This window comes from Sycon ciliatum, chromosome 7 (assembly GCF_964019385.1).
Source record: "Sycon ciliatum chromosome 7, ocSycCili1.1, whole genome shotgun sequence".
Lineage (NCBI taxonomy): Eukaryota > Metazoa > Porifera > Calcarea > Leucosolenida > Sycettidae > Sycon > Sycon ciliatum.
In genome coordinates this window covers 4,036,398-4,042,481 of record NC_088649.1, presented here as the reverse complement: position 1 = coordinate 4,042,481, position 6,084 = coordinate 4,036,398, and positions in this window count along the sequence as shown.

Below are 6,084 nucleotides of genomic sequence, written 5' to 3'. Positions count from 1 at the left end.
GCAGTAGCGTTGCATGTCCGAGTCCTTGCACAGATCTGGTGAGATGTAACCCAAAGAGAAATGAGAATGTGAATGACTGAAAGTCAACAAACTATACTCTGTTGAAGACCACTCTTACCTGCTGCCCATGTCAAAATACTGGACACACTGAAGGTATCCGGCTGAGGTACAATGGCTACTTGGCATACCTCGTCTGATTCCTCCTCGTCACTAGGAAAAACTAAAACATTTCTTGTCTCCATTGCACAGACAAACTTCTTGGACAGGTTCTGGAAAACAAGAATGATTATGGTGATGTTGTGGCACCAAAACCTTTTGTCACTGGCAAATATACACCCACACACCTACACACACGCGCGCGCACGTGCGCATACATACAACTATTCGTCTTTATCCTTTTGTGTTTGACATGATTTCACGGTGCCATGAAAGTAACATTGGTGCCATAAAAGTAACATTGGTTATAATCAAGGAGTAATGGTATTGTACGATTCTGATTGCGTATGCTCTTGGTGGCCATATATATCAGGAAGTAGTACAATACCGGTATTGTACTACTCCCTGATATATACTATAGTTCATCGTCACGCAGCTCCCCACAAAGTACAAATTGTAGTAAAAGCAATTACGTACTAATACGTATAGTAATATGCAGACACATACAACTAGTAGTCACACAAAGTATCTATAATAAGCACACATACTAGGAATAGTACGTAAGCAGGCTATCTTTATCCTTTTACGCTTGGTCTGATTACCTGCATACACGACTTACACGGCACGGTCTTCCACGGCATGGTCACTTGCACCAGTAACATTGTACATAATTCCACACTGCCTTTATCATCAACACCAGTTCCTGTTAACGCGTAACATCTCAGGCTTTGTAGCAGGGAGTAGCACAGTGCCATTGTACCATTGTGCTACTCCCTGCTTGACACAGACTTGCGTCATAGTGACATTTGCGAATAGCTGCCCCTGCAGTATAAAATTTATGTTATTTTGTGTTTCTCTCTGACGACTATAGCACCTGGATTCGAAATAGCCTTACTATCTTGAGACGGGTCAGCCATACCTGAAACATGTTGTTCATTGTGACTAAAATTTGAGTCAACATTATCTATTCCCCTAGAAACGACGTGAATAACTAAATGTAATACAACTAAATGTAATACAAATTAAATTAGGAAGAAAATTTCACTCTTACAAGCCGCCCACGTAAATACTGGACACACTGAAGGTACCCGTGCGAAGGCCAGCTGCTACTTGATATCCTTCGTAGGATTCATCCTCATCACTCAGCAAAGACTGATGGATTCGTTCCCTACATCGTCAAAACAAACTTCAAAAAGTACTGCTCGAAAACTTCTTGACAGCATTCTGCCACTCTCTTCAAGTCGTTCTATGAATTTTTTTGAAAAATGCTACGAAATGCTGCGATAAATGGTACGCGAAGTACGATATTTCGTGACGTTTCCCGGGACACAGCGCGCGAAGTACGATATTTCGTGACGTTTCCCGGGACACAGCGCTCCACAGAAAAGTGACCTGAGGCAAAGCTCGCCCGCCTGAATGTGTGGCCGTGTCACCTCCCGGTATTGTACTACTCCCTGCTTTTCATAGATGCCGGTATCGATATTTTTTTATGTTGTTGGATACCGCGATTTTTCCACGACCCACGTGCTCGCCCAGCTACACGTACGTGAAGCGCGTAGCGTCCTGTACGTCTCCATAGCATCAAGCCGGGTAGGGCACCCTGTACGCGGTACCCGGGATCCCGGGAGTCGGCCAAGCTCGCCACCAGGGAGTCGTAAAATACCGGTATTTTACGACTCCCTGCCCGCAATCTTTTTTTTTGAAAGGTGTTTGATCCGGTCGAGAAATACCTCAAACTTTGCATGATCTGAAATGTAGTCTTTGGCACCTATGATCAGGGGATGGCCCACGCCTGGTAAAAAAACAAAAAAACAAAAAAAAACAATGAGAAGTTGCGTACATCGTGTACAGACTAAACAGACTTTGGATTCGAACATAACAGAGTGGAAAACCGGAATCCGAGAAAACGATAACATGCAAAATCATGAAAAAGTGGGGGGGGGGGGGTACTGAAGCAGAACAGTAGCCAAACACACCACGGATAGTTACCGAAAGCACTCTGCAGCAGCAAGGACCACAGAAGCATCAGAGTCAATGACTCTCTGGCGGGCATCTTGAGACCGTGGCCTGCGGTGACCACGGAGGCTGGCATTGGAGGCACGAACAAGAGAAAAGGAAACCCTTGACCTAATAAAGGCAAGAAGTGAGGAGAAGGGCTCCTTTCTCTTGTCGGCGAGCATAGAGGCGACACGCTTGAAAAAAGCGGAGGCGGACTTGCCGTAGCCGCCGGAAGCGCTGAACACAATGGGAGAAAAAGACGCGTGTTCAACTTCCCGGACGCGTTCTTCGTACGCGCGCCTTTTCTCGGCCTCATGCTTCCGGTAGGTGGCTGTGATGGACTGTTGGCGGTTGGAGCGGGCGTGCGGGTTGAATACCCGGATGTCCAGTAGTGCCCGTTCGAAACGTCCACCCCAGACACCCGATGCGGCCACATCCAGGCGGGCACCATCCTCGGAGATGGCGGAGCGGTGACGGAAGGTCTCACCGGTTAGCGGCTGGAGATGTGGCTCGACCTGGACATCATGGGCCACTTCACGCAGGAGAGATGCGGTGAGATCCCGAAGGTCATTATGCCGCATGGCGGGGTAGCCACCAGTTGGGCAAGACAGCGCGTGTTCCGGTGAAAACGCTTTGCCGCACACACATTCTGTTGGCAGGCCTGGAGGGGTCCAACCATACCGTAGGCAGAGAGCGTCCCAGAACGCCTGCTTGTGTAGGTTGAAACCATACTGACGAAGGGGCCGACAGGTCAACCAGCTGGAGGCGCCCTTTTCAGCAGCAAGATTCAGGGTGCGCTCTGTGGTGCTGGTGGAGGTGGCAATGACCGAGGCAACCACTTCCTTCGCCAGGCGCCGGGACTGGGAAACAATCTCTGCCTTCGCTGTGATGGTGGCAGCTGGGACGCCTTCTGCTGACTGATCTTGCTGGAGGATCTTCTGCACGAGAGACTTGGTAATATGCATAGAGTCCTGGAACTGGGAGGCAAGGGAGGACGGGTTGACAATCCCCAGCCCTCCGTCCCTGCACGGTAGGGCCAGCATGGCACGCTCGATGTCTCCTGGCGGGACGCGGTTGATGATGGCAGGGATGAATTTGGTACGGATTCTTTCCTCCAAAGGTGCGAGCAGGTCGGCCGTATTTGGCACTGTCCGGGCGACAAAGGACCACTGATGGCGAACTCCCTGGCCGAAGGCAGCAAATGCCGCTTGTGGTTGGGTGCGGGCGAACTCAGCCAGAACATCCACTTCGCGACACCACTCATCCACCTTGCCTGACACATATGCCGAACAGAATGTTGGTGATCCGAGGACGGCACCTAGGTGGCGACACCCATCCGACCGGATGTCTATGCTGGAGTCCTGGAAGATTTCCCTGGCTCGATCTAAGCACTCGGGCTTCACCAAAAGTATCGACTTTTTGGCGTTGATGTAGTATCCATAGGATGGACCTTCTTCTTCCAGGATGGACCACCACTTATGAAGCCTGGTGAGGGTGCTTGCTGCTGTGGAATCATCTGCGAACCACGCTTGTACGGCTTTGCTAGAGGCAGCACGACGGATGAGAGGCACGGTGCCCAACGCATACATTGCCATTGCGAGCGGATCGCCTTGTGTAGTTCCTTCACAGGAGAGAATGGTCTCGCCACCGACGAACAGCCGGGATGGGGACCGGTACGTATTGACGATGGTGGTGGAGAATTCTGGGCACAGATGCTGGATGTTGCGAATGCATACGTTGCGGTTGATACGATTGAACGCATTTGATGCATCGGCTAGGAGCACGGCCTCAGTGTCGTCTTGCGCGAATGCAGATCGCATAGCGTGGATGGCTGCTTCGATGCCACTCTGTTGACCTGCACACAGTTGGAGGCACCCTGTGGCTTGCTGAATTGCTGGGCCTACTACCATCAATATGGCCTTGCCGATAACACGTCGGACGACCTCACCAATTCCGATGGGCCGAACTCCGGGTTGCTTGTCTAACGGGATCAGCCTGCAGGCGGTATAGGCCTCAAGGGAGGAAGGGTCGATGGCAGTGGTCGCTATGCGACGGGCACACAGGGCGAGCGCATCGCAGAGAGCATCAGAGGCACTATGGAAGGACGAACAGATTCTTCGCCAGCCATTGGCGTCCATGCCTGAGGGTCCGGCCGCACCGTTGGTATTGAGGACTGATTTCATGATGGCCTCTCTCGTGATGGCTGAGAACATGATGGCATGTGGTTGTTCGGGAGGTATTCCCGGTATAAGCACTGCCTCATGGAGTGGCTCACCCGGAGGGTGCTTGGAGATGAGGACCTCTCGGACTGATTGACCGTCAATGATGTCGTTCAGGGAGTGCGAGCCCGTGGATGATTCTTGGGAGAGCATTCGAACCGCTGCTCCGGTCTTCCCTGCAGTGATCAGTGATGCGAAGTTGCGTGCGTCATTCCCCTGACTAGCTGGGGTGGGACGGGTGGAGGATTTACCGGCGTCGAGTTGCTCCTGAATTGTTCGGGCTTCCCGTATTAGCTCGTCCACGTTTCCGGCATTCCACAGTGGCAATCGGCGGTTGAGACAGTCCAGGTGTTCTTGCCGGCTGTTGGCTCCGTATGGCTTCTGCAAGATTAGTTGTGTGGCTGTCATGGCTCCCTTGATGGCATAGCCTTCACCTGCACCCTCTTGCCCGAAGCGCCTGAAAAGTTGGGCTAACAGTAACACAAACTGCGCCCCGACGGCTCCGGAGGGCACGAGAAACAGGTTTGGGCGGAAATGCACTACCTCTTCATATGCGGCGGAGAGTACTTGCTGGGTGTCCGCTACGGAAAGGTTCCCCAATTTCAGGTCACAGTTTGCAGGTGTGTACTGTGGGAGTTCATGGGCCCTAGTGTTAGTGTCTGGAGTGGCTCCACTGGTGTTGTTTGAGTGCCCTACATCGCTCTCATCCAGGGTGGCTAGCAACTCGGCATCCAGGGTTTGACTGGACATTACAGTGGGGTGAGCAGCCTGTGTGCTGTGTGTGGCCTCAGTCACCTCAGTGAGTAAGCGTTGGGCACGAGCTGCATTGCTCAGGAGACATGTAGGCTGCGCAGCTGCTGGGGAACACTGGGTGTGTTGTGTGTTGCATGATTGGATCTCTGTACTCTGGGGCGTTGGTGATGGACGCTCGGGGATTGAATCGGTCTGGCTGTCCTCATTTGCTGACCCGTGCAGATGACGATCGAGCAGGTCCCATGCATGTTGTTGGGTGTTCGAAACTACGGTAGATGTACGGCTCGTAGCTTGGTCTTCCGAACGATCAAGCAGGTCCCATGCATGTTGCTGGGAGTTCGAAACTACGGTACTCGTACTACGACTCGTTCCTGCATCTGCTGTCTGGTGGGCAGTCGCGGGGACAGGCCCAGGTGATCTGGGAACGTGACGTGCCGTTTGAACTCCTACGAGTACGGGGCTGCGAAAGGCGGGCGGTGGCGACGCGGGAGACGCGGCTGGAGAAGGATTGTTTCGGCAGCGGTTTTTCTGGGCAGGGCAGCAATTCCGGCATTTACGTCCACTCTTCACACAGACACAGCCAACACAGGAGCCATTGCCATTGCACCGGCAACACTGAGGGCCTCCCTGCATGGCGTGTGCTGTCCAAGCTGATGCTTGAGGTGCGCAGCACGAGAATCTGGCCCAGAACTCAGTACAAATCCGACAGCTCCACAATCCGAGACCGTTCAAAAAAAGGCACGTCGCCAAAGTGCTGCCCGCAATCTCGGCATCTGTCTACCTGCACCTGGCGGAGATCGACCGCGCGACCGTAACTCAGTAACTGTATCAGTGTATGAGTCTGAATGATAAACCATTCGATCGGATCCAGCTACCCTAACGCCCCCCCCCCCCCAACCGGTGACCTGTCAATGCCACAATCATGATAATCATAAAAGCTGTTGTTGATATTTTTTTG